Source organism: Psittacula echo, assembly GCF_963264785.1.
Source record: "Psittacula echo genome assembly, chromosome: Z".
Lineage (NCBI taxonomy): Eukaryota > Metazoa > Chordata > Aves > Psittaciformes > Psittacidae > Psittacula > Psittacula echo.
The window spans coordinates 93,863,718-93,874,362 of record NC_137742.1 but is presented as its reverse complement, the minus strand read 5'-3'; positions in this window follow the sequence as shown (position 1 = coordinate 93,874,362).

Below are 10,645 nucleotides of genomic sequence, written 5' to 3'. Positions count from 1 at the left end.
TTTCAGCGCGAGGTGGGGAGGATCCGCGGCAGCTCCGCGCCCGCCTCTTCTCTACGCCGAGCCGCGAGAGCCGGCGGCGCGGCCCGCCTGCCGCGGGGCCGGGAGTGGCGCCGGCCGCCGCTGCAGCCCCATGGCCGGGTCACGCTCCGCGCTCCGGGGCAGGTGGAGGAGGATAGACCGCAGCAGCAGCGCCGCCGCCCCACGTGACAGGCCCGCCGTGCAGCTGCGGCGGCCGGGCCGGAGAAGGAGGGGAGCACCGCCCCGCTCCGCGCACCTGAGGGGCCGCCGAGAGTCGGCGGGCGGCGCAGGCGAAGCGCGGCCCGGTGCGGAAGGGAAGGAAGGAAAGCAAGAAAAGGAGGGGAAGGCAGGGGCCGGGCCCGCCCGCACCGCACCGCACCGCCGGGCCCTGGGGCCTGCTGCCCGGTACTGGGCGCCCAGCTCCCGCTGCTTCCCGGCCCCCGCCACGCTCCACGGGGCTGCCCCTCCGCCGGGCGGGCTGCGGGGAGCCCGCGGCCCCATGGCGGGAGGCCGCGCCCAGCGCCGCGGCGGCCCGCAGGCCCCCCCTGCCGGGGAGCAGCCTCGGCTCAGCCTAGCAGAGGGGTCGCTAGCTGCCAGAGCTCCCGCTGAAGCTGTGCTGGGGCGGCAGCGGGGCGTCGGGGACGCGGCTGGCGGAAGCGAACGCGTTGCAGGGGTCAAATTTGCTGCAATGGGCAGCGTGCTCAGGACGAGAGCCGCCCTGCGACCGGGGCTATGCCCGCAGCACTCCGCTCACTTCGGAGCTCGTCCGAAGGGATGGGACCTGTACCCTTCCAGGCCCTGTCTGTGTGAGACAGGTAACGCGGCCGTGCAAACAGGATTACGGATCTCAACAAGTCATTTTGGTCGATATAAATTGGGTCGATATAAATTACATAAACCCATCCTGTTCCACTGAAAACTTGACAATCTCGTGTTCACAACAAGCAGCAAGATGACAAAGTTAACCGGGAACTTCATGAGCAAGACAGTGAAAGATGGAAGATAACTCTTTTTCAGGCCACTAACTGCTGGAATGAACCAGCTCGACCTCACGTATTTCCTGAGCTTTTCACTGTTTTCCCACTTGCAAGTGTTCCCATCCCCAGAAAACTGGTCCCACCTTCTCTGATAGTGGCACAGCTGCTCTCTTCCAAGGAGCAAAGTGCTGCAGTTGCTGAGCAGTGGGTTCATGCAGCTACAGATACTGACAGCAGCAGCAAACCCAGCAACAGTACCAGTTTCTCAAGTACACAAATGAGGGCTGTGCTGCAGGGCACAGTTTAATCCCCCAGTGCAATGATGCGGTCCTGCTGCATTTCACTATAGACACGGAAAAATTTCTTACTGTGCTTTAAAAAAAATTGCATCTTTGCATTCTTTGGCAGTCACAAGGTACCCCAGATGTGCAGTCTGTGTGTATTTACAACAGAAACTCTCCAAACACTGAATTAACTTGTGATTGGCAAAATCAATGTCACGAAACAATCAGTAACAAACATTACTGAATCAGGTTTCCCATGAAAGAGATGCAATGAAGTAAAATTCATATTTAAGGGGTTTCCATCCAACCTCAAGGGACATGTAGCCCCCAGGGTTACTTACATGCCCTGCAGGGCAAGCTGTGGTGGGTGCAATTCAGTTACAAACCCAGCAACTCTGTTACTCTGTCATCAGTGGGCCCAGGTTCAGCTCCTCACTCTGACTAGACCTGGCAGAACAATCACACGGAAAGGACAGCCTTCCTGGAGAAGAATAAGAAAAGCAAGAGACAGTGGTAAGAGGAACTGGGATGCTGAGCTAAAGCTGAGGCGTTTGCTAACACTGAACATCACCCTTTAGCAGCATACACTGTGAGTGACTCTTACTGAAGAGATGCAACAACTTAACTTACAGTTGCTATGCTGAATTGAAAGCTTTGTGCTGTTTCAAACTTGTGATTGTCATCTAAGAGTCAGGTTAAATCAGGTTCCAAAACAGGTTAATAAGCATGTGCAAGAGTGCTAATAAGATGGTATATTGACAAAAGTGGGTGCCGGAAGGGAAGTGAGTAGCAGGGGGGAGCTGAGTTCTCCAAGCCCATGACAGCTAACTCACCTAGCTGAGCACATCATACCAAGGGCCCATTTGACACAGACCCACGTACACATTCAGACAGACAGTTCAGATATTTGGTAATTACACATGTTCCATCAAGGAAAACAGCTGCACAATCCTAAATATCTATTTGTGTGGTTAAAATACAACAGAAAAGCACATTTAATTTGCCTGGGATGCCTTGCAGTTTAAAAATACTAACAAGAACTATGATCCTCATCTGCCCATAATCTCGTGAGTGTAATTTTAAACACACAGCTCAGTTAAGCAAATACCTTCAAACGTGTCTACAGTACAACTATACCACAGAGGTACGTGCTCATGCTCATGCTCATGGCATCACATCTTGTTAAAATTAATCCACTCAGCAGAGAGTCTCAGAGATCTGGCCAGGGAAATAGAGTAAAAAGACCAAATTATAACATGGGAAAGGAAACACCAGAATAAGAAAGAAAAGACAGAGAATACTAGGCCAGGCTGAAACTATCTTAAGGCAGTGGTGATGACAGATGCTTTCTGGAGCATCTACGGGAAGCAGATCGTGTTGGATGTAGAAAGCACATTAAAATCAAAGCACAGACTCTGGTTCCTTTTGTTGATAGTGAAAAACTCTGGCAGAGTGGTGAAACAGAGGGCTAGGGGCTTTATTTACTGTCTGGAAACACCATAGTTCACCAGAGGACATCTCTCAGCACACTGAGATACTGCTTCAGGCCTTTTTATTTCAACAAAAGTGTGGCTACAGTAGTATCTTGGGGGTTCAGGTGATCTTTATCCTCACTGAGCTAGACTCATGCCTTATCTTAGCAGCCCTTTGATAGAATTATAATAATTGTAATTCACATTTGTCTATCACTCTGGATCTTAATGGATGCCTAATGGATGACTGGCCTGAGGATCAATAGTATCACGTCCTGTCTACTTGGGATGAGAGAACTGCATGTTAAAATAAATACTTCTACTATGCTAAAGATGCAAAAATCATAAGAGGATCAATACAAAGTTCACCCGTCGGTGCAAAGGCCCCGCACACAGCATGGAGGAGACCTGGCTGTTGTACAGATGCACCCTGCTTCACAAGTACATGTGTCTGTGCCCTTTTTAAGTAGCACAATAAATCACATGCATTTATCCACAGCTAAATTCTTCCTCATCTAACCAGACAATTCTGAAACCTTTAATGGGCTCATGATTGTAAAATCATTTCGTCTGGGTTTTTGTGCAGTAATTGTCAAATTATGGGTCTGTAACAGCAATAATGGTATGTGTCATGAAAGAGTTTTTCTTCAGTGATCTATTATTGTCATAATGTATCTAGTCACCTCTACATTCTACATTAACCCTTTTTATAATTATGAGTAAAGTGCATCTCTCATTCCCATTAAATAATATCCTTGAATCTCACTGAAACAGACTAGATAGGATTGAAAGCAAAGCGACAGACACATTCTGTTTTAGCAGGTTCTATCCATGCCACTAACTTGTTAAGATAAAACCCTCTCAAATTTAGAATTTTTCTTATACTTTGGTGTCCACATAAGGCTAACTTAAAATTCCGAGTCCTGATTTTCAGTCACACACTTTGGTGTTCACAGAAATAGAATCACAGAATCATAGAATCAGAGAATAGTTAGGGTTGGAAAGGACCTTAAGATCATCTAGTTCCAAACCCCCTGCCACGGGCAGGGACACCTTCCACTAAACCATGTCACCCAAGGCCTCATCCAACCTGGTCTTGAACACTGTCAGGGATGAAGCATTCACAACTTCCTTGGGCAACCCATTCCAGTGCCTCACCACCCTAACAGTAAAGAACTTTCTCCTTATATCCAACCTAAACTTCCCCTGTTTAAGTTTAAACCCACTACCCCTTCTACTATCACTACAGCCCCTAATGAAGAGTCCATGCCCAGCATCCCTATAGGCCCCCTTCAGATACTGGAAGGTTGCTGTGAGGTCCTCACACAGCCTTCTCTTCTCCAGGTTGAACATCCCCAACTTTCTCAGCCTATCTTCATACGGGAGGTGCTCCAGACTCCTGATCATCCTTGTGGCCCTCCTCTGGACTTGTTCCAACAGTTCCATGTCCTTTTTATGTTGAGGACACCACAACTGCACACAATACTCCAAGTGAGGTCTCACGAGAGCAGAGTAGAGGGGCAGGATCACCTCCTTCGACCTGCTGGTCACGCTCCTCTTGATGCAGCCCAGGATACGATTGGTTTCTGGGCTGCGAGCACACACTGAAGCCAGCTCATATTAAGCTCCTCATCGATCACCATCCCCAAGTCCTTCTCTGCAGGGCTGCTCTGAATCTCTTCTCTGCCTGACCTGTAGCTGTGCCTGGAATTGCTCTGACCCAGGTGTAGGACCTTGTACTTGGCATGGTTAAACTTCATAAGGTTGGCATCAGCCCACCTCACAAGCGTGTCAAGGTCCCTCTGGATGGCATCCCTTCCCTCCAGTGTATCAACCAAACCACACAGCTTGGTGTCATTGGCAAACTTGCTGAGGGCGCACTCAATCCCACTGTCCATGTCACTGACAAAGATGTTGAACAAGACCGGTCCCAACACCGATCCCTGAGGGACACCACTCGTTACCGGTCTCCAGCTGGACATCGAGCCATTGACCACAATTCTTTGTGTGCAGCCATCCAGCCAGTTCTTTATCCACCGAGTGGTCCACTCATCAAATTGATGTCTCTCCAATTTAGAGACAAGGATGTCATGTGGGACAGTGTCGAACACTTTGCACAAGTCCAGGTAGATGACATCAACTGCTCTACCCCTGTCCATCAGTTTCGTAACCCCATCATAGAGGGCCACCAAATTGGTCAGGCAGGATTTCCCCTTAGTGAAGCCATGCTGGCTGTCACCAACCACCTCCTTGTTTTTCATGTGCCTTAGCATGTCTTCCAGGAGAATCTGCTCCAAGATTTTGCCAGGCATGGAGGTGAGACTGACTGGTCTGTAATTCCCCAGGTCATCCATTTTCCCCTTCTTGAAAATGGGGGTTATATTTCCCTTTTTCCAGTCATTGGGAACTTCACCTGACTGCCATGATTTTTCAAATATGATGGACAGTGGCTTAGCAACTTCATTTGCCAGCTCCTTCAGGACCTGCGGATGGATTTCATCAGGTCCCATGGACTTGTGCACATTCAGGTTCTTAAGATGGTCTCAGACCAGATCCTCTCCTACAGTGGGACCAAGGTCTTCATTCTCACAGTCCCTGCATCTGCCTTCCAAGACTTGGGTGGTGCAGTCAAACCATTTGCCAGTGAAGGCTGAGGCAAAGAAGTCATTAAGAACCTCAGCCTTCTCCAAATCCAGGGTAGCCAGTTCTCCCAGTAGCTTCCGGAGGGGGCCTACGTTGTCCCTAGTCTCTCTTTTATTCACTACGTACCTATAGAATCCCTTCCTGTTACCTTTCACATCTCTAGACAAGTTTAATTCTAACTGGGCCTTAGCTTTCCTAACCTGGTTCCTAGCTTCCCGGACAGCATCCCTGTATTCTTCCCAGGCTGCCTGTCCTTGCTTCCACCTTTTATAAGCCTTTTTTTCCCTTGAAGTTTCCTCAGCAGCTCCTTATCCATCCAAGGAGGTCTCCTGGCCCTCCTGCTGCACTTCCTTCTAGTTGGGATGCAACACTCCTGAGCTTGTAGCAAGGGATCCTTGAATAACAGCCAATGGTCTTGGGCCCCCCTGCCCTCTACGGCTGTATCCCATGGAACCTTACTAAGCAGGTTCTTGAAGAAGCCAAAGTCTGCTCTCTTGAAGTCCAGGGCAGTGAGCTTGCTGCATGCTCTTCTCACTGTCCTGAGGATCTTGAACTCGACCATCTCACGACTGCTACAACCAAGGCTGCCCTGGAGCGTCACATTTCCAACCAGCCCTTCCCTGTTGGTGAGCACGAGGTCAAGCATGGCACCTCTCCTTGTCAGCTCCTCTATGACTTGCAGAAGGAAGTTGTCTTCCACACAATTGAGGAACCTCCTGGATTGCTTGTGCCGGGCTGTTCCTTCACTCCAACAGATGTCAGGGTGGTTGAAGTCCCCCATGAGAACAAGGCCCTGAGAGTGTGAGGCTGTTCCTATCTGTCTATAGAGCACTTCATCCACAGAATCCTCTTGATCAGGCAGTCTGTAACAGATCCCCACAGTAATATCTCCCATAGCTGTTCTCCCTTTAACCCTGACCCACAAACTCTCTGTTGCCCGATCACCTGTCCACAGATAGAGTTCCATACTCTCCAGCCCATCCCTAATAGATAATAACTCCCCCTTCCTGTCTGCCACGCCTGTCTTTTCTAAAGAGCCTAGATGTACAAACTGATGTACAAATCAGCAAACTATGTATGAAATCACATATACATTTGCTGTATCTACTGGCATAGGGTAAATCATGACCATACTACAGCACACACACCCTGAAAACATCACCAGCAGAACCCCTGCAAGGTGCTGTACTTCAGGGTGATGTGCAGACCATTTTAACGTCTTAATTGAAGAGCTGCACCAAGCTAAGCCACTGTCGCAAGCCAAGTTTGAAGCCTTCATATCCCATTTCATGACATGTGATGTGGAGTTGGCTCTGGGAAATTTCATTTGTAGAAGTTATACATTGTATATGCTGGAACTATAGGCACATTCTTTCATTTTAAGACTTTGGACAGAACTGGATCACAAAAAAAGTCATGTAACACCATCAAAATAAAGCTCTGATAAAGTTTTACTGCGTGTAATCAAAAGATATTACATATTTAAAAGATTTTTTTTTAATATGCAGTAAGAAGATGAAGACATAAAATGAAACAGCAATGGTTACAGAGTGTGGATTTCATCAATGTTAGTACTAAAAATGTTAAAATAACTTGCAACATTATCCCATCCCTGTGAGTAATCTCTGACTACATACAATTTTATTACATTTTCCACATCACACAGTATCACAGTATGCTAGAGATTGGAAGAAACCTCAAAAGATCATCTAGTCCAATCCCCCTGCCAGAGCAGGAACACCTAGATAAGGTTACACAGGAATGTGTCCAGGCGGGTTTTGAATGTCTCCAGAGAAGGAGACTCCACAACCTCCCTGGGCAGCCTGTTCCAGTGTTCCGTCACCCTCACTGAGAAGAAGTTTCTTCTCAAGTTTAAGTGGAACCTCTTGTGTTCCAGTTTGTACCCATTACCCCTTGTCCTATCATTGTTTGCCATTGAGAAGAGCCTGGCTCCATCCTCATGACACTCCCCCTTTATATATTTATATACCCTAATAAGGTCACCCCTCAGTCTCCTCTTCTCCAAACTATAGAGACCCAGCTCCCTCAGCCTTTCCTCATAAGGGAGATGCTCCACTCCCTTAATCATCTTAGTTGCCCTGCGCTGGACTCTCTCCAGCAGGTCCCTGTCCTTCTTGAACTGAGGGGCCCAGAACTGGACACAATATTCCAGATGCGGTCTCACCAGGGCAGAGTAGAGGGGAAGGAGGACCTCTCTCGACCTACTGACCACCCCCCTTCTAATACACCCCAGGATGCCATTGGCCTTCTTGGCCACAAGGGCACAGTGTTGGCTCATGGTCATCCTGCCATCCACTAGGACCCCCAGGTCCCTCTCCCCTACACTACTCTCTAACAGGTCGTTCCCCAACCTATACTGGAACCTGGGGATGTTCCTGCCCAGATGCAGGACTCTACACTTTCCCTTGTTATATTTCATCAAGTTTCTCCCTGCCCAACTCTCCAGCCTGTCCAGGTCCCGCTGGATGGCAGCACAGCCTTCTGGCGTGTCAGCCACTCCTCCCAGCTTAGTGTCAGCAGCAAACTTGCTGACAGTACACTCAATTCCCTCATCTAAATCATTGATGAATATATTAAATAATACTGGTCCCAGTACTGACCCTTGAGGCACTCCACTAGATACAGGCCTCCAACTAGACTCTGCCCCATAGACTACAACTCTCTGGCTTCTCTCCTTCAGCCAGTTCGCAGTCCACCTCACTACCTGATCATCCAGGCCACACTTCCTCAGTTTAGCTATGAGGATGCTGTGGGAGACTGTGTCAAATGCTTTGCTGAAGTCAAGGTAGACCACGTCCACCACTCTGCCATCATCCATCCACAATGTTATTTCCTCATAAAAGGCTATGAGGTTGGTCAAGCATGACTTCCCCTTGGTAAAGCCATGCTGACTGCCCCTCATAACCCTCTTATCCTTGATATGCCTTAAGATGGCATCAAGGATAAGGTGTTCCATCACTTTCCCAGGGATGGAGGTGAGGCTGACTGGTCTAGAGTTACCCGGGTCCTCCTTCTTGCCCTTTTTGAAGACTGGAGTGACATTTGCTTTCCTCCAGTCCTCAGGCACCTCTCCCGTTTCCCACGACTTGGTAAAGATGATGGAGAGTGGTCTAGCAATGACTTCCGCCAGTTCCCTCAGCACCCGCGGGTGCATCCCATCTGGACCCATGGATTTATGGATGTCCAGATTGCTCAACTGGTCTCTAACCCATTCCTCATTGACTAAGGCAAACTGCTCCATTGACCTGACTTCATCTGAGGTCTCAGGAGTACAGGGCTCTTCAGGACTGCCTCTGGCAGAGTAGACAGAGACAAAGAAGGCATTCAATAACTCTGCCATCTCAGTATCTTCTGTCACCAGGGCACCCATCCCATTCATCAGTGGGCCAACCTTGCCTCTGGTCTTAGTTTTATCAGCTATGTATTTGAAAAAGCTCTTTCTGTTGTCCTTGACCCCTCTGGCCAGATTTAATTCTAAGGAGGCCTTAGCCATCCTAGCTGCCTTCCTACATCCTCTAGCAGCAGCCTTATATTCCTCCCAAGTGGCCAGCCCCTCCTTCCATGACCTGTAAACTCTCCTCTTCCACTTGAGCATACCCAGCAGTTCCTTATTCAGCCACGCAGGTCTCCTGGCCCTCTTCCTTGACTTCCTACGTGTCGGGATGCTCTGCTCTTGAGCTTGGAATAAGCAATCCTTGAATGCCAACCAACTATCTTGGGCCCCTTTACCTTCAAGCAGCCTTGCCCAAGGGATTTCCCCTAGCAATTGCTTGAAAAGGCCAAAGTTTGCCCTGCTGAAGTCCAGGGTTGCAATTCTACTTGCTATTCTACTGGTCCTACCACACAAGATCCTGAATTCCACCATCTCATGGTCGCCGCAACCAAGGCAGCCCTCAACCTTTACTGCTTCGACCAGACCCTCCTTGTTAGTGAGGATGAGATCCAGCAGCGCTCCTCTCCTGGTTGGCTCATCCACCATTTGCATGAGGAAGTTATCATCCATACACTGGAGGAACCTCCTGGACTGTGGCTGGGTTGCTGAGTAGTCCTTCCAGCAAACATCAGGGAAATTAAAATCCCCCACGATGACCACGGCCTGTGACTGAGAGGCCGCTCTCAGCTGCCTGTAGAAGGCCTCGTCAACTTCCTCACCCTGATCTGGTGGCCTGTAACAGACACCCACAACAGTATCGCCCCTGCCAGCCTGCCCCTTAATTCTCACCCACAGACTCTCAACTCGCTCGTCCCCTGCCCCTGGACAGAGCTCAGTACATTGCAGCTGCTCTCGCACATAAAGAGCAACCCCACCACCCCGCCTGGCTGGCCTGTCTTTCCTGAAAAGGACATAGCCCTCCATGAGTATATTCCAGTCATGTGAGCTGCCCCACCACGTCTCTGTAATTGCCACCAGATCATAATCTCCTGACTTAACACAGGTCTCTAACTCCTCCTGCTTATTTCCCATGCTGCACGCATTGGTGTACAGGCATTTCAAAGAGGGAGCTGAGCTCACCGATTTCACCCTAGGATTATAGGAGGCCTCCCAGTCTTCATCAATTCTAGAGTGCTGCCCCACTGGGGCAAGCCCAGTTACAACCCCATCCCCCTTCGAATCTAGTTTAAAGCTCTCCAAATGAGCCCTGCTAATTCATGCCCCAGCATCCTTCTGCCTCTGTGAGTTAAACCTTTTCCACGTGCCATCATCCGGACTGGAGCCTTATAAAACCAGCTGTTATCAAAGAACCCAAAGCCCTGCCTAAAGCACCAGTCTCGTAGCCAATTGTTTATGGACTGAATTTTCCCATTCAGTCCCACATCATCACCTCATGGAAGAAGTGAGGAGAAGATCACTTGAGCCCCAGACTCTTTCACCATCCGCCCCAAGGCCCTGTAGTCTTTCTTCATCCCCCTCAGACTGCGGGAAGCAGCTTCCCCCCCCACCTGTCTGGAAGACCAGCAGCAGGTAGTAGTCTGTCAGGTGCACCAGGCTGGGGAGCGCCTTGGTGATATCCCTGATCCGGGCTCCAGTTTCCTCTGTGTCTAGTTTTTCTAACTCATAAAACCTTGTACTTCTGTTATAAGCATCTCTTTCTTCAGATTAATTTGGCTGAGATTTCTTTAAGACTATCATTTTACCTGTTCCACAAGTTCTTTCTACACGTTTCTCTCTTTTTCACCTTAAATGGATTTCAGTGCAAAGGCAGCACATACAGATAAGCAAGCTTGTGAT